This window comes from Lepus europaeus, chromosome 13 (genome assembly GCF_033115175.1).
Source record: "Lepus europaeus isolate LE1 chromosome 13, mLepTim1.pri, whole genome shotgun sequence".
NCBI classification, from domain to species: Eukaryota; Metazoa; Chordata; class Mammalia; order Lagomorpha; family Leporidae; genus Lepus; species Lepus europaeus.
In genome coordinates, this window is record NC_084839.1 from 80,314,825 (window position 1) to 80,333,091 (window position 18,267).

The window sequence follows — 18,267 nt, forward strand, 5'->3', positions numbered from 1 at the left end:
TCAAACCCAGATCTGGGGCTGGCGCTGTGCCGCAGCTGGTTGATGCCCTGGCCTGAAGCACCAGCATCCCATGTGGGCACCAGTTCTAGTCCCGGCTGCTCCACTTCCAGTCCAGCTCTCTGCTGTGGCCTGGGAGGGCAGTGAAGGATGGCCCAGGTCCTTAGGCCTCTGCGCCCATGTGGGAGACCTGGAGGAAGCTCCTGGCTCCTGGCTTCGGATCGGCACAGCTCTGGCCGTTGTGGCCGTCTGGGGAGTGAACCATCAGACGGAAGACCTCTCTTTCTCTGCCTCTCCTCTCTCTGTGTAACTTTTTCAAATAAATAAAATAAATCTTAAAAAAAAAAAAAAATCCCAGATCCGGGTTCTCACCATTAAGCTGTATTCTCTGGTAGACACGTTATAGACTGGTTCCTACAGGAGAGACCTCAGTTAAAAAGCATATTAAAATTTCAGAACAGGGGCTGGCACTGTGGCGCAGCGGGTTAAAGCCGCGGTCTGCAGCACCGGCATTCCATATGGACACCGGTTCGAGTCCCGGCTGCTCCACTTCCAATCCAGCTCCCTGCTATGGCCTGAGAAAGCAGTAGAAGATGGCCCAAGTCCTTGGGCCTCTGCACTCACGTCGGAGACCCAGAAGAAGCTCCTGGCTTTGAATCAGCTCAGCTCTGGCCGTTGCGGTCATTTGGGGAGTGAACCAGCAGATGGAAGACCCCTCTCGCTCGCTCGCTCGCTCTCTCGCTCTCGTTCTGGCTCTGGCTCTACCTCTCTCTGTAACTCTTTCAAATAAATAAAAAATAAATTTTAAGAAATAAATAAAATTTCAGAACAACTCAGAAAGGTATATGCTGTTTACAGATTAGGAAGCTGAATCTCAGAGAAGTCAGGTAGTTATCCGAAGTCACACAGATAGCGCATGCTAAAGCTAGAATTTTAAACCAAGTTCTTTCAGAAACCAAAACCCATATTCATTTATATTTAACTCAGAGGTTGGGAAACTTTTTCCTACAGTTCCAGATAGCAGATGTGGCCTGTGGGCCATGTGGTCTCAATTGCAATTACATCACTCCACTGTTGTAGGTGAAAGCAGCCTGTACGCAAGGAAACTGTACGTAAACAGATGAACATGGCTATGATCCAATAAATCTTGATAGGGACTAACATTTAACTTTTATATAATTTTTAGGCATCACTAAATATTGTTTTAAAGGTTTTCCTTTTGAGTCATTTAAAGATGTAAAAACCATTATTGCTAACAGACTGTGTAAAACCGAATGTGGTTATAGAACCCAGTGTGGCCCACAGGCCATGGTTTGCTGACCTTTACCTTAATCTATTCATTTAATTAACATTATTGAGTATTTGCTCTTTGTGGAGACATGCTGGGTACTGATGAGTTCTAGCACTCTAAGATCAGGCAAGTGATTATAATACTGTGGGATAAGAACTGTAATAAATATACTCTTAAAATGGAAGAATAGAGGAAGAGCCTCAGCTGCGTGGGTGAGTTTACAAAGAATGGATTGCTAGGCTTATGGTGTAGGAGAAGGCATAGCAATACTGAGGCAGAAAAGGAGAGACTAATATTAGGAGATGATCTTAACGGGAGGGTACGGTAAATTAGGACATTTTAAGCCATGGAATAACATCTGACTTTTGTGTTTTAGAAAGTTACACTCTGGAGGATGGATTTGCAGGGAGGAAGGTAGGGGTGGGGCACGTAAGATAGTTTTGGGGTAAAACAGGCATATTTGATGACTTATTAGACGTGGGGATTGTGGAGGAATGAAAAGTCAAAGAATATTCAGGTCTCTGGCCTGATGCATGTGGAGGCCAGAGAAGCCTGCTGCAAGGGTGGACATGGGAAGCAGAGCAAGAGAAGTGTCTGGTTTTTAGCACTTGGAGTTGAGATGCCTGTGAGACCTTCTTGTAGATGTGAACATGTGAGCTTGAGATCTGAGCTAAGACAAATCCATGATAGAAAAGCTAATTGTGCAGGGATGGTGAGAGGCAATAGATTGAGAAGACAAGGAAATCAATCTTCAAACCCTAGAGAACACTGTTTGTTGAAGAACAGGAGACTGAAAATAGAAATAGCCTGGAGGATGGAAGAACCAGGAGAGTATTGATGTTGAAATTTAGGGAGGTGGTTTCTGGAAGGAGAGTTTGGTCAGGATTGCTGTGGAAAGGTCAGAAAGATGGGCTGGCATTATGGTGCAGAAGGTAAAGCCCCAACCTGCAATGTTGGTTTCTCGTATTGGTGCCGCTTTGAGTGCCAACTGCTCTACTTCCAGTCCAGCTCCCTGCTGATGGCCTGGGAAAGCAGTGGAAGATGGCTCAAGTGTTTGGGCCCCTGTCATCCACTTGGGAGGCCTGAGTGAAGCTCCTGACTCAGCCTTGGCTGTTGTGACCACTTGGGGAGTGACTCTCTCTGTCACTCTGCATTTCAAATGTATAAATCTTTTTTAAACACAAAAAAGGTCACAAAGATAGGAATGAAGTGTTCTTTGGCCTGGGCCATAGAGTGGAGAAGAATGTGGAATTCAATGAGCAGTTTCATAGGAGTGGGTTGGGGCTGCAATGTGTTAAATGAGTGTGAGAAATTAGGGACACTACGCAAAGATTTGGCTGTGAAGGGAATGAGAGATGACAACAGCTGGAGGTCTCTAGCACCCAGTATAGAGTTTGGCATATAACTGAGAATGAGGGAATTTACTCATTCAACAAATACTGTGCCAGACACTGTTATTGAAGCTGGAGACAGAGCAAAGAAAGATAGAGAATTTCTCATTATTGAACTCAAATCTTAGTGGAGACAGAAGACAGAAATGAAATACATCATAGAACTTTGGATGGTGTTAAATATGCTGAAGAAAATAAAACAGAGAAAATAAGGATTCAGTAACCACGGAAAGTATATGAATGGTCTTTGTAGCTATTTTAGGGAAGAGAAAGCCATTGGAATAGAGACTCTGAAAAATAAAAACCATGGGGTTGGAAGAAGGTAGGTGGTTTGAGAAGTAGCAGGGTAGTTGGAGCTAATTAAGCAAAGGGGAGACATAGAGAAGATGAGGTAGGAATAAGATGGATCCATGTTACATGGGGCATTATATGCAATATAAAGAATTGAAATTTAATGAGTGACTTAATCTGATTTGTGTTTAGGAGATCATTCTGGCCAGTGCCGTGGCTCACTTGGCTAATCCTCTGCCTGCGGCGCTGGCACCCCAGGTTCTAGTCCCGGTTGGGGTGCCGGGTACTAGTCCTGGTTGCTCCTCTTCTAGTCCAGCTCTCTGCTGTGGCCCGGGAGGACAGTGGAGGATGGCCCAAGTGCTCGGGCCCCTGCACCCGCATGGGAGCCTGAGAGGAAGCACCGGCTCCTGGCTTCAGATCGGCGCAGCGCCGGCCATGGCGGCCATTAGGGAAGTGAACCAACAGAAGGAAGACCTTTCTCACTGTCTATAACTCTCTCTCTCTCTCTCTCTCTCTCTCTCACTCTCTCACTGTCTAACTCTGCCTGTCAAAAAAAGAAAAAGAAAAAAAAAGAGATCATTCTGTCTGCAGGATGAAGTGAAGTAACAAAGACTCGAAGGCAGGGAGACCAGTTGCTAGGGGCTTTAGGCAAAAGAAGAAGGTGGCTTAAACTAGAATGAAGGCATGAAAGTGATGAGAGATGGTCTGAACCTGAGTTTCTTTTGAACATAGAGCCAGCAGAACTTGCTGGTATAGCACGGGGGAAAGGAGGAGCTGTGGATGATACTAGGTCTTCACTGTGAAGGCATGTACCAGAGGAGAAGGCCCTTTACTAAGGTGTGGCAGGCAGAGGGAGGGGGAAAAGCCTCTGGAGGCGGGGATCAAGAGTCCTGTTTCAGACCTGTTCAGTTAGAAATGTTCCAGTGGAAGTGTGTAGGCCATTTGGTGAACCAACTGGAGTTCAGTTAGTTGAATGAAAATGAATAAACACATGCTGAATCTTGAAGTCAAGATTTGATGAGATTATGTTGCATGTCTCTCCAGTTTATTGGGCTTGAGTTCCCAGGTCTTTGGTTAGGTAACTGCAGTTTGTTGGCCTATGAAGCTTATTTTTCCCACACTAGCTGGAGGTGGAGAGCAACCCGCCGATTCTTCTGTGCCAGTGGCAGAGCACATCCAGGCTTGGAGATCTTGCTGGGAATTAGGCCAGTTTGGCAGCTGGGGAATGAATTAGTTTACTTTAGTCTTTTTCTCTCCAGTAAGATCAAGGGGAAGATGGAATAGTAGACCACTTGGTCCAGAAGGAAATCAGCTACAGCAGCCTCCTCCTCTCCCCATATCCTCCTCTGCCTCCCGCTGTGGTCTAGAAAGGTGACAAGCCTCCTAACTTCTTCAGCCCGTTTTCTACTGTGTATACGGCCGGACTGGGAGATCCCAGGCTGCAGGCTCCTCGAGAATTGATTAATTCTTGCCCTGAGGCCAGATGTCCACAGTGGATGAAGTTTTCCTGTTCCACTCTTTTTCCTCAAATACTGAATAGTGAAGTTAGCAGTAGAACTTTGGAGCTAGACTGCCTGGGTTCAAATCCCAGATTAGTCACCTACAAACTGACTTAGATAAGTGTGTTTTATTTTTTCTGCCTCATTTCATGAATGTAAATAACTTCAGAGAGTGGTTGTATTTTATGGTTGTTAACAGAGAAAATGTTTGTGGTAGTACCTGGCAAATAGTAAGCACTCATTGTTTTCACTGTTAATAATTGTCTTTTTTTTTTTTCTTTTTTGTTTTTGAGAGAGAGGGAGAAACAGATTCACTGGATCACTCCCAAATGACCACAACAGCCAGGGTTGGGCCAGGCCATAGTCAGGAGGTAGGAGCCTTCTCCAGGTTTCCCACATGGGTGGCAGGGGCCCAGGAACTTGGGCCATCTTCCACTGCCTTCCCAGGTGCATCAGCAGGGAGCTGTATTGGAAGTGGAGAAACAGGAACACAAACTGTCACCCACATGGGACGCTGGTACTACAGGCTGCAGCTTAACCCGCTGTGCCACAGTGCTGGCCCCTAATTGTCATTATTTTTATCTTGGGCAAAGAAAATAGGTGCCTACTATCCTTACTGTAATTACTTACAACACTTATAATTTTTAAAGATTTTTTATATATGTTCAAGTTGCCATATAAATTATATATATTTGCTAATGTATATATTTTAAAATATGTATATATTGTGGAGTGGCTAAATCAAGCTAATTAACATAGATATTACCTCACATACTTAGTCTTTGTGGGGACCTATCTTAATTTGAGGACTCACAATATATATTTCCTTATATAAAGTATGATCTTTGCCCTCCAGGAATTGGCATTCTAATGGGAGAGGAAGTGTAAAAATATGGGCTATAGGGCTTACCTACTTAAAATAATAGGGCAGTGAGAGCTATGACTAGTCTCTTCCTTTTCAGTCTGTGACTTGAGAATGAGTTCAGATGAAGGCCACAGGGCTGAGCAAGCTTTGTTACAGACGGGGCTTGCCTGGATAGACTAGAAGCAGACATTGAAGGCAGCAAGTGTGTTAGATGGCAGCTAAGATAGGGAAACAAGGAGGGAGAGGGGCTTGTGGACAGTGAAAAGAACAGATGTGCCACTGGCGCCGTGGCTTAACAGGCTAATCCTCCGCCTTGCGGCGCCGGCACACCGGGTTCTAGTCCCGGTTGGGGCGCCGGATTCTGTCCCTCTTCCAGGCCAGCTCTCTGCTATGGCCCGGGAAGGCAGTGGAGGATGGCCCAAGTCCTTGGTCCCTGCACCGGCATGGGAGACCAGGAGAAGCACCTGGCTCCTGGCTTCGGATCTGCGAGATGCACCGGCCGCAGCGGCCATTGGAGGGTGAACCAATGGCAAAAAGGAAGACCTTTCTCTCTGTCTCTCTCTCACTATCCACTCTGCCTGTCAAAAAAAAAAAAAAAAAGAACAGATGTGCCAAGGAAAAGGCCCTCAAAGATAGTAGTGATTAGGATCCATCAGGAATGTACCAACAGCAGGTATAACTGGGCTTTTATCTTTTCTGATTTGGCTTCTCAGTTCATAGGTCTATCAAAGCGGCACCATTGACACTGTCTTCCTTAAGGTGCATTAAGGACTGTCATTGTCCTCATGGACATGATAGATGTGTTGGATAATGATATGAACTCCTCACTTGTTGACCAAATTACTCAGAGTGTTGAGCCATAGATTAGTATCAGCCTGCAGTAAGAAAGGACCACTGATATGATTGTTTTTTCTGTTGTAAGATTTTTTTTTAATTGACTGAGATTAACACATAGTTAATATAGTCCTTTGTCCTGTTACCTAGTCTCCATACAGCAACGTCTTGCCCCATCTCTCCTTTTTCGATTGGACCATTTAAAGCAAATCTCAGACTGCATATAATTCTATTCACAAATATTTCAGTGTTTATCTGTAACTGATAGGGATACAATACTCTTACAGCATGGGGTATGTGTATGAGAAACTACAATATCATTACATCTCACAAAATGAACAGTAATTCTGTAGTATTATCTAATACCCAGCTCATGTTCAGTGTTCCTAGTGGCCAAGTATATCTTTTTTTTTTTTTAAAACGATTTATTTATTTGAAGGCCGAGTTACAGAGAGGCAGAAGCAGAGAGAGAGAGGGAGAGAGAGGTCTTCTATCTGCTGGTTCACTCCCCACATGCCCGCAACAGCCGCAGCTATGCCAATCTGAAGCCAAGAGCCAGGAGCTTCTTCTGGCTCTCACACGGGGGTACAGGGTACAAGCACTTGGGCCATCTTCCACTGCATTCCCAGGCCATAGCAGAGAGCTGGATCGGAAGTGGAGCAGCTGGGTCTCAAACTGGTGCCCCTATGGAATGCCAGCACTGCAGGCAATGGCATTACCCCCTATGCCACAGCGCTAGCCCCAATAAATATCATATGATTCTTTTTATTAGATCACATGCAGAAGACCATGTCTCTGGTTGTCTCAGTTAGTTCAGATACTGGGATCTGTTGGCCATCACTGATGTGAGCTTCCAGGATCCATTGTTTCATGTTCAAGATTTTGATTTTTTTCATTCTTAGTATTTTTTGTATGTATATATTCATTTGAATTCCACTGTGAATAACTCTTATTCCTGTACTTTTAAGAAATCACAAAAGTGCTGTAATATAAAGGAAAAATAACAATAATATCTAATGTTTTTCAAGATCTAGTGGCTTAGGAGGTTATTTAAAGGAAACAATGAAGAGGTTAGATACTGGGACCTAGAATCACTATTAGTTTCAAATGCTGTGTCACTGACAATGTTGCCATCAATGTTTCTTTTTGAACAACTTATGGTGTCTATTGCAAATAATTTACCCAAACAATTTTATTACTGGCAATTTCAGTGTACGTTAAAATCATGCAGGGGCCAGCACTGTGGCACAATAGGTTAATTTTCCGCCTGCGGCACTGGCATCCTATATAGGCGCCAGTTCTAGTCCTGGCTGTTCCTCTTCAGATCCTGCTCTCTGCTGTGGCCTGGGAAAGCAATAGAAGATGGCCCAAGTTCTTGGGCCCTTCTACCCATGTGGGAGACCTGGAAGAAGCTCCTGGCTTTGGATTGGCTCAGATTCAGCCGCTGCAGCCATTTGGGGAATGAACCAGTGGATGGAAGACCTTTCTCTCTGTCTCTACCCCTCTCTATATGTAACTCTACCTCTCAAATAAATAAATTAAATCTTTAAAAATAAAAATCATGCAGAAGTACTTAGTACCTATATATAAAATTGAATCAGTGTCTGAATTCAAATAATTTTGAGCAAGTTTTTCTGCTGGATATCGATATTTGAAAGTCTTCTGAAAGGTGAGAGTATAGTACTATCCATCACACTGCAGACCACATTGAGTCACCTCACAAATGCCAAGACAACACCAAGTCGTTGTGACAACCACATTTTCATAAAGACCCTCTGGGAACCACTGAAGAAATTAAGAACCACTGATCAAGCAAATATAATAAGAAATCAAATAACCAATGTAGACATTGGAAAACAGGAGATAAAAATCATCTCTTTTTTTGCTGATTTTACTTTATATCTTAAAAAAAACCTAAGAAGTTTTAAAATTATTAGAATTAATGAGATAATTAAAAGTGGCTGGATATACACCTAAATGTAACAGTTTCTAGGTCACAGGCTAGGTGCACAACTTAATTTTCATGTTAAAATTTTTATTGTACTTTGTCTTTCTTCTCATAGAACCACTTGTTTCTTTGCAATTGGTGCTGTTCTTAGGAATGGCAAACTTTTTTTTTTATATATATAAGATTTATTTCATTGGGGCCGGCACTGCAGCGTAGCAGGTAAAGCCGCTGCCTGCAGTGCTGGCATCCAGTATGGGTGCCGGTTCGAGTCTTAGCTGCTCCACTTCCAGTCTAGCTCTCTGCTATGGCCTGGGAAAGCAGCAGAAGATGGCCCAAGTGCTTGGGCCCCTGCGCTTGTGTGGGAGACCCTGAAGAGGCTCCTGGCTCCGAATCGGCCCAACTCTGCTGTTGCAGCCATTTGGAGAGAGAACCAGCAGATGGAAGATCTCTCTCTCTCTCTTTCTCTGATTTATTTCATTTACTTGAAAGGCAGCATGACAGGAGAGAGAGATAGAGATAGATTGATCTTCCATCTGCTGGTTCACTTCCCAAATGGCCAGAACAGCCAGGGCTGGACCAGGGTGAAGCCAGGAACCAGAAACTCCAGATGAGTCTCTCACATAGGCAGGGTCCCAAGCACTTAGGCCACCTTCCACTGTTTACCCAGACACATTAGTAGGGAGCTAGGTTGGAAATGGGGCCCTAGGACAGGAACTGGCACTCCTGTTTGGGATACCAGTGTCACAGGCAGCAGCTTATCTTGCTATACCACAATGCCTGGGCCCTCAAACCATTTTATATTATGGAACTTTTCTTCCATTCTTATTTGGCTTGTATGTGGTACCTTGGCTCCCCTAAAAGATTTTCTTTTCTTTTTTTTTTTTCCTCAATTCCTTGGCTTCCCTTTCATAATACAGCCCAGGCACGACAAGGCCTGAGTTGAGGTGTACATGGGGAAGACCTGCTCTGCCTCCTCTTTCTATATAGTCAGTGTAAGAACACAGCCTTTGGTAAGCACCAGGAGGCCAAGATTTTCATATATTTTTAAATTGTTATTATTTTATATTTTGATAGAAACAGAGATCTCCCATCTGCTGATTCACTTCCCAAATGCCACCAATAGTCAAGACTTGGCCAAGCCCTACCCAGGAGCCTGGAACTCCATCCAGGTCTCCCATGTGTGTGACAGGGACCTAACTCCTTGAGCCATGACCTGCTCCCTCCCAGGGTATGCATTAGCAGGAAGCTGGGAGCAGAGCTGGGGCTTGAACCCAGCCATTGGGATAAGGGATGTGAGTATCCCAAGCAGCACCTTGAGTTGCTCCGCCAAACATTCCACCCTGCCCTAGATTTTCATTTTAGGCGTGTCGTCTTCCTTTTCTTCAGGCCTTCTGGATTTCATCATGCCTAAAAGGTCCACTGCCATTACCATGGTTTTTTTGTTTGCATTTAAGATAGAAAAGCAGTTGAGAGTGACTTGAAGAAGGCATACACATAGGGAATAGAGAAGGTGAGAGCATGCACTGTAGAGAAAGGAGAAGGCCACGGGGGAATGAGAGGATTGCAGAGGAACACCTAGCTCAGGCAGCGCAGACTTTGTGAAGGAAGCAGGAAGGGGGAGGGCCCTCAGGAGACTTGTTGAGCAGTAGTTGTTAAGTTACTATGTCTTGGCTCTAAGTGTTGAAAGACCTTGAGGCTGGGGAGCACTTAACAGTAGCTTGCAAACTTACTTTACCCTGACTCAGAGCAGGGAAAAAAAAAAAAAATGATAGCATCCAGAAAGTAACCACATAATGAAAACAAGTGTTTAATGAAATATCGTATTTTCAGTATAGTCTGATAATTTTCATTTCTGTTCTGTTCTTAAGAAGAAATTCTACTTCTGATCAAATAAATTAGTGATTTTTCAACCCTATCAAAACCCAGTGTTATTTTTATAGCAGATATCTTAACACTTGTTGATATCCTGAAACAAAATTAATAGATAATTTTGTTTTTTTGACAGGCAGAGTGGATAGTGAGAGAGAGACAGAGACAGAGAGAAAGGTCTTCCTTTTTGCCGTTGGTCCACCCTCCAATGGCCACTGCGGCCGGCTCATCGCGCTGATCCGAAGCCAGGAGCCAGGTGCTTCTCCTGGTCTCCCATGCGGGTGCAGGGCCCAAGCACTTGGGCCATCCTCCACTGCCTTCCCGGGCCATAGCAGAGAGCTGGCCTGGAAGAGGGGCAACCGGGATAGAATCCGGCGCCCCAACCGGGACTAGAACCCGGTGTGCCGGCGCCACAAGGTGGAGGATTAGCCTGTTAAGCCACGGCGCCGGCCAATAGATAGTTTTTTTTTAAGATTTATTTATTTATTTGAAAGGCATAGTTACAGAGATACAGAAGCAGAGGGAGAGTAAGGGAGGTCTTCCATCTGCTGGTTCACACCCCAGATGGCTGCAATGGCCAGAGCTGCACCTATCCAAAGGCAGGAACCAGGAGCTTCTTCCAGGTCTCCCACGTGGGTGAAGGGGCCCAAGGACTTTAGCCATCTTTTGCTACTTTCCCAGGCCATAGCAGAGAGCTGGATTTGAAGTGGAGCAGCCAGGACTCGAACTGGCACCCATATGGGATGCCGGCACTGCAGGCAGTGACTTTACCACTATGCCACAGTATGTTTTTAATTACTTTAGACATTACAGTAAAGTAGTTGAGTGCCTGCACCTACTGACAGTAAGTTTAGATGTAAAAGAAATGATTGAAAGGCGTATTCTGTACATAAAGTACAGGAAAATTAAAGAGCTAGAGATAGGAATAGATAACTAGAATGAAAGCTATTAATCATATACTTAAAGTATGTGCTAAGAGAGGAAAATGATAATTTAAAAAAAAAACATTTTATTTATTTGAAAGAGTTACACAGAGAGAGGAGAGGCAGAGAGAGAAAGAGAGGTCTTCCATTCGATGGTTCACTTCCCAATTGGCCACAACGGCTGGAGCTGTGCCAATCCGAAGCCAGGAGCCAAGAGCTTCTTCTGGGTCTCCCATGCAGTGGAACAGCCAGGACTTGAACCCAACACCCATATGGGATGCCAGCACTGCAGACTGGGGTTTTAACCCACAACACAGTGCCAGCCCTGAACTCTTAATTTTTTTAAAAAAAGATTTATTTTATTTATTTGAAAGAGTCACAGAGAGGTCTTCCATCCACTGGTTCACTTCCCAAATGGCTGCAACAGCTGGAATCAGGCCTATCCAAAGTCAGGAATCAGGAGCTTCTTCCAGTCTCCTGTTCGAGTGCAGGGGCCCAAGGACTTGGGCCATCCTCCACTGCCTTCCCAGGCACATTAGCAGGAAGCTGATCGGAAGTAGAGCAGTCAGGACTTAAACTGGCACCCATATGGGATGCCAGTGCTGCAGGTTGGAATTTTAATTCGTTGATCCACAGTGTCAGCCCTAGTCTCTTAATTTTTAGGAATCTATTGTTTATTATATTTCTTACAGATTTTTTAACCATCTGTTGCCATTTGGCTTTGTCTATGGAACAAAACTTGTTTACATTGTAAGAGCTGAACTTGGAAGGCAGGCCTTTGTTTCTACCGGTACTGGAGACCTCAGCTGGGAATGTGCATACTAGGTGACTCAACTTTTTTGCTGTTCTTTGTGTGTACCAGAGTGACTTTGCAAGTATTGAAATCTATTTCATGTTTTTTTTTTTTAAGATTTATTTATTTATTTGAAAGTCCGAGTTACACAGAGAAGGAGAGGCAGAGAGAGAGAGACCTTCTATCTGCTGGTTCACTCCCCAATTGGCCACAACAGCCGGAGCTGTGCCAATCCAAAGCCAGGAGCTAGGAGCTTCCTCTGGGTCTTCCCATGTGGGTGCAGAGGCCCAAGGACCTGGGCCATCTCCTACTGCTTTCCTAGGCCATAGCAGAGAGCTGGATCAGAAGTGGAGCAGCCAGGACTTGAGCTAGCGCCCATATGGGATGTCAGCACTACAGGTGGTGGCTTTACCCACTATGCCACAGCGCCAGCCTTATGTATTCGTGTTTGTAATGTTTTTACATCTACATAAACAAAGCAGATAAAATTAATCTGGGTTGTTCAAGATAAGAACTTGGAGTTGTTAATAACTAGGGGTATGGGAGTATGGGAGTATGGGCGAGACTTCTAGGGGTGTGGGAGAGACTCCTAGGGTTCTGGTAATATTCTGTTCCTTGATGCAGAACATTGTTTACACAGGATGCTTTCCCTTTGTGAAAACCAGGCTATGCCTTTATGATTTGTGTCCAGAGTGAAACAATATTGCGACTACAGGATCTGAGTGATAAATCCTCACCTCCAGTAGGATCTCCTGTGTGAGCATCTGTGATGTGGAGTTGCTACCCTCTTCTGCTGCATGGCTATCCTGCGGTTCTCCCTCCTGTTTGTTGTCAAATTGAGCTTCTCTCAGGTTGCATTTCATTCCTAGATTCCCTCCCTATTTTTTCCTCTCTCACTCTTCTGGTGCACATGCTTTTTATAGTTTTTGGAGAAAAGGTACATGGGAAGTAATTTTTTTCAGAACTTACATGTCCAAAAATGTTGTTCTACTGCTCTCATACTTGAATTTTCCTAGATATGGAATTTTAATTTGGAAATTATTTCCTTTGGAACTTTTTTTTTTTTGCTTTAATTTAGGAAGCAGAGAGACTCCCATCCACTGGTTCACTCCCCAAATGCCTGCAATAGCCAGTGTTGGGCCAGGCCAAAACCAGAATCTAGAAACTCAGTCCAGGTCTCCCATGTGGGTGGTAGGGACCCAACCACTTGAGCCATCACCAGCTGCCTTCCAGTGTGCACGTTAGCAGGAAATCTGGGGCTAAGATCCAGAACCAAGTCTGATGTCAGATGCAGGTATCTTAACCACTAGGCCAGTTGCTGCTCTTCTTTGAAACTTGGATGACATTAGTAAATTACCTTTTTATCTCTTGTGTTGAGAACTCTGTGAGCACCGTAAGTCTGTCTAGTCTCTTTTCTCAGAATTCTTCTTGAATTAGTCTGTTAATTATTTCCTCCCCTCCATTTTCTCGCTTCCAGGATATCCAATTCCCTAGTATTCCAGTTTACTTCTATTTTCTGTCTGTGACTGTATTTTATGTCATGTCTTCTCAGAAGTGATTTTTTTTTTTTAAGACTGTTTTATTTATTTGAAAGGCAGAGTTACAGAAAGAGAGGGAGAGACAGAGGCCGCAACAGCCAGGGCTGGGTCAGGCAGACTCCGGGAGCTTGCCATCTTCATCTTTCGCAGGCACATTAGCAGAGAGCTGGATTGGAAGTAGAGCAGCTGGGACTCGAACCGACGCCCATATGGGATGCTGGCATCACAGGCAGCAGCTTAACCCACTATACCACAATGTCAGCCCCTCAGAAGTGAGTGTGCTCTGTACTCTACTCTCAGTGATGCCTTGAGTCCCCAAGGTCAGAGACCCTCTGTTTACCCTCTTTAATGAATAAACTGCTTTCTATTTCAAGCGGAGTATAACTTTGGAGAGGCAGTGTAGTAATTTAACTACTTCTTAGAGAGCTTTCCCAATTTGTCCCTCTCACCACTTCTCTAGCCTAACCCTAGTTTTAGCAGTACCTGATGGTGCCACTTCGGACATTTTGTTGAAGCTGTGTTGTAACTGGGTTGTTTCTTAGCTTTTCCCTTTGCTCATAAACATTCTTCTAATTCGATTATCTGATTCAGCTTTCCAGCTTCGAAAATTTGTTCATATTTTTAGACTTTCCTTATCCTTAAGAAATTGCTTTTTATTCCCTTACAAAATTTTAAAAGTTTTGAAAGGAACAAAATTAGATCATGCCTTGAAACTTTTCTAGACTTTTATCTCCACAAATACATGGCTCAAGGTGTTAAGTGGCATTGCCCAGTGCCACACCATGCCACACAGTAACCACCATTAGCCACACAGGTACTTGGAAAGTGGTTAGTGCCACTGAGGAACTGAATTTCAATTTTTATGTAATCTTAATAGATGACATGTAAATAGTCATATGTGAGGGGGCTGGAGTTGTGGCACAGTGGGTTAAGTTGCTACCTGTGACACCAGAATCCCATATGAGCTCCAGTTCAAGTCCCTGCTGCTCCACTCCTGTTCCAGCTCCCTGCTAATATGCCTGGGAAAACAAAAGACAGCCCAATTCCTTGGACCCCTGTAGCCACCCCGGAGACTTGGGTGGCGTTCCAGGCTCCTGGGTTTGGTCTGGTCAAGCCTGGCTGATTGGTGGCCATTTGGGGAATGAAACAGCAGGTGAAAAGTCTCTCTATCTCTCTCTAACTCTACCTTTCAAGTAAATACATTAGTCTTTAAATAAATAGTCACATGTGGCTAATAGCTACCATACTAGATAGTGCAGTTCCAGTACTGGGGAAGTAGAAGCTGGAATGTAAGTTCTAGTAAATATTTCCATCATAAGGAAGATTTTTCTTGTTTCATTCTACCTGATTTTTTAACTTATATTATGAGCTTATGGATTGTTACATTCAGTGGGCTATAACCTGTGACTTTTACTACATACATTCATGCTCAGATTGTCCCAGATTTGGCCAATGGGAATGCCTTCAAGGTTTCTTCCATGTCCTACCGTTCATTCTGGATTATTTCTGGATCATTTACTCTCAAAATGGATGTTACAGCTCACATGTTTGCCTTATCCCATCTGGAACCATCCATTTCTCTAAGGAGCCCGGTTCTTAGTGGAGTGGAGGAGGCTATTTGGACACCAAAGTATGGGTGCTTCCTTGGTAACTCATTGCTACTGGGGCCTTACTGCTTCTAGGTCCTCGCAGCTGACAAAGCATTTTAATTATTGGTGGTTATTATGTTAGACAATATAGATGTGAAGCATTTCTGTTGTCACAAAAAAGGGGAGTATTGGGGTTCCTAGAGTTTAGGAATTCAAAGGCCACCACCCATCTCCACACAGCTGGCACTTGGTCTTATGAGTTGGATACAGCTGCCTGGTGATGAGAAATTCCTGCCAAGGCTGGTACTGGGGCCACTGTGCTGCTTGAGGGATGCTGACCTCTTCTCATCTTTGGCAGATCATAAACCAGAAGCCAGTTGCCAAGGGAGTCTGATTAAATCGGCATACCTTGGACTATGATTTCTTAAGGTTGGCATCATTGACATATTAGGCCAGGGGGCTCTTGTGTGCTTTGTAGGGTGTTCAGTAACATCCCTGGCCTCTGCAGAAGTGATGCCAGTATTTCCCACCCTTCCCCCAGTTGTCAAAACTGAGAATGGCTGAAAACATTGCAGTAGCTCCTGGTTGAGAACCATTGCATAGTAGAGTATAGAAGACTAGACTTGAAGCTGAGTAATCATTAGCAATACCTGAAATGTGAAGGAAGAGGAAGAAATTAATGTTTATGTGCTTGTGACAACCCTGAGATAGACATTATGAAGGTTTTCATTTGTATTTATTATTTTGTTTTGTTTTAGAGAGTTCCTATTAGCTGATTCACTCCCCCAAATACCTGTAATACACTGGACTGGGCCAAAGGTGAGAGCTGGAAACTCAATGCCTCTCTCACACGTGCTGCTTCCCAGGGTCTGTACTGGCAGGAACCTGGAATTGGGAGCCAGAGCCAGGACTCAGACCACAGACACTGTAATACAGGACACAAGTGTCTTAACTGCTAGGCCAAACTCCTGCCTCTTTAAAATTTTTCTTTTCTTTCTTTTTTTTTTTTTTTTAATTTATTTGAGAAGCAGAGGGAGGGAGAGAGAAAATAAGATGACAGAGAGTGCTCCCATCCACTGGTTCACTAAGATCTACAACAGTCAGGTCTGGAGCAGAGAACTCAAGCCAGGTCTCCAACATGTGTGGCAGAGGCCTAGTTGCTTGAACCATCACTGCTGCTGCCTCCCAGTGCCCACATTGGTAGGAAGCTAGAGTAAGGAGCCAAAGCCAGGAACTGAAGCCAGGTACTCTATTGTGAGACCTGCCCCTTCTTTTTTTTCCTGTTTTTAAATATTTATTTTATTTGAAAGAGGAGGATCTCCCATTCAACGAATTCACTCCCCTCACAACAGCCAGGGCAGGGCCAGGCTGAAGCCAGGACCTCAGTCAGGTCTCCAGCATGGGTGGCAGGAACCCAGCTATTTGAGTTATCATCTTCTGCTTCCCAGGAGGCACATCAGCAGAAAGCTGGAATCGAGAGCAGAGCTGGTACCTGTATCCCAGCCCTCCAATATGGGATGTGGTATCCCAAGTGGTATCTTAACTGTACCAAATGTCCATCCCCATTCTTTTCTTTTTAATTGACAAGGGAAGCAAATATGAATGAAGCAGTAATTTCTATACTCTGGCAGGTTTCAGATCCTTGCTGATGAAGTTGATATTTGTTGCAATGCTCTCAGAATTTGCTCTGGAATTTTCTGGGCCAAGTTACCCTATTTTTTAAGTGGGTGAACTGCTATTTTGAGTGTTGTTTCAAAATCTTTATTGATACATTGTCATCTGGGTTAGTTTTCTGTATGGTGCCCTGTGGTGGCCTGACTGCTCAGAAGCATGGCTGAAAATATTCGTAAATGGAGGGATAAAGAATCAGGAGCACTATTTATATTAAAGCTAGTGTTTAGGATTTTTTTTAAGTTTGGATATTTACATTTGTATGCTTTGATTTCCTTCACAGTCATGTTAAACTGGTACAAACACTCTCCATTTCCTTCATTTTCTTTGTTTAGTCCTTTCCATTTTCTATTCCATACTGTTCTATGTCACTGTCAGTGACACATCCTCTCTCAAAGGAAGTCTCCCAAAGAACTGAGCAGCCTGATGGTTACTGTTCCTTTCCCCTTGCATGTCTCCTTATCACCTCAAACTAGCCATGTCCAAAATCGGGCTAGAAGGCCGGCGCTGCGGCTCACTTGGCTAATCCTCCGGCTGCGGCGCCGGCACCCTGGGTTCTAGTCCTAGTTGGGTCGCTGGTTCTGTCCCAGTTGCTCCTCTTCCAGTCCAGCTCTCTGCTGTGGCCTGGGAAGGCAGTGAGGATGGCCCAAGTGCTTGGGCCCTGCACCCGCATGGGAGACCAGGAGAAAGCACCTGGCTTCTGGCTTCGGATTGGCGCAGTGCGCCGGCCGTAGCGGCCATATAGGGGGTGAACCAACAGAAAAGAAAGACCTTTCTCTCTGTCTCTCTAACTCTGCCTGTGAAACAAACAAACAAAATCAGGCCAGAAGATAGATAGAAACTGCCCAGTCCTGGAGTAGTCTGTTTTGTCTCTTTATATAGATGTAAATTTTTAAGACTTATTTATTTGAAAGGCAGAGTTACAGAAAGGCAGAGAGAGAGATCCCCCATGTGCTGGTTCACTCCCAAATGGCCACAACATCTGGAGCTGGGCTCATCTGGAGCCAGGAGCTTCTTCCAAGTCTCCCATGTGGGTGCAGGGACCCAAAGACTTGGACCATCTTCTGCTGCTTTCCTAGGCCATAGCTGAGAGCCGAATCAGAAGTGGAGCATCTGGGTCTCGAACTGGCACCCATATGGGATTCTGGCACTGCAGGTGGTGACTTTACCTGCTGCACCACAGCAGCAGCCCCATCTGTTTTGTCTTGGTTATTGCTAGTCCTGACCAGGGTTTTGTGTCTGCTGTAGATCCCTTCAGTTTAAAATCCATGAAGACACTGGAGCAGATATAGAGAAAAATGATGTTAACAGTTGGAGTTAGGACTTTGGAAAACCAGTTAGATTTTAGATTGCTTTGTCTGTAAAAGAGGAGCAAGTAACTTAATTCTTGTCTATGGTGGGTTTCAGAGACTGGATTTAGGATAAATGCTGTGTGTGTAGGGAACACATAGCGTAGAGACCTGAAGTTGTACCTCAGTGTTCTGAAGAGAAGATACTTCAGGGATGCCTCAGGAGAAAGAGTTGTGGCAGGGTGAGGCTGCTGCCCCCACCTCACTGCCTCTGCCCCTGCAGCAGGTCATCTTTTATTGTGTTCATGTGTTGGCTGCGTTTCCGCAGTAATCTGCCCTTTCATCTCCATACTGTATTTATTCCCCATTAGGCTTTAAGCACTAAATGGGTCCTGTAAGTGCTCAGAGTATTCTGTTGATTGAAGTAATGTAAGTCAATGTGAAGTGGTGTCCTAATATAGATCTAGGACAGATCTTTT

At 44.4% G+C, this 18,267-nt stretch overlaps 1 protein-coding gene and 1 non-coding gene across 3 annotated transcripts in view; one reads left to right on the forward strand and one right to left on the reverse strand.

Moving 5' to 3' along the window:
• The window catches only part of KCMF1 (potassium channel modulatory factor 1), an 87,666-nt gene that overhangs the window by 20,026 nt on the left and 49,373 nt on the right, over positions 1-18,267 (forward strand). The gene's annotated exons all lie outside the window — the stretch shown is intronic.
• LOC133773094 (small nucleolar RNA SNORA51) lies at positions 9,009-9,143 on the reverse strand. The gene has a single exon (XR_009867880.1). It is a non-coding gene; the product is annotated as a small nucleolar RNA SNORA51 (small nucleolar RNA).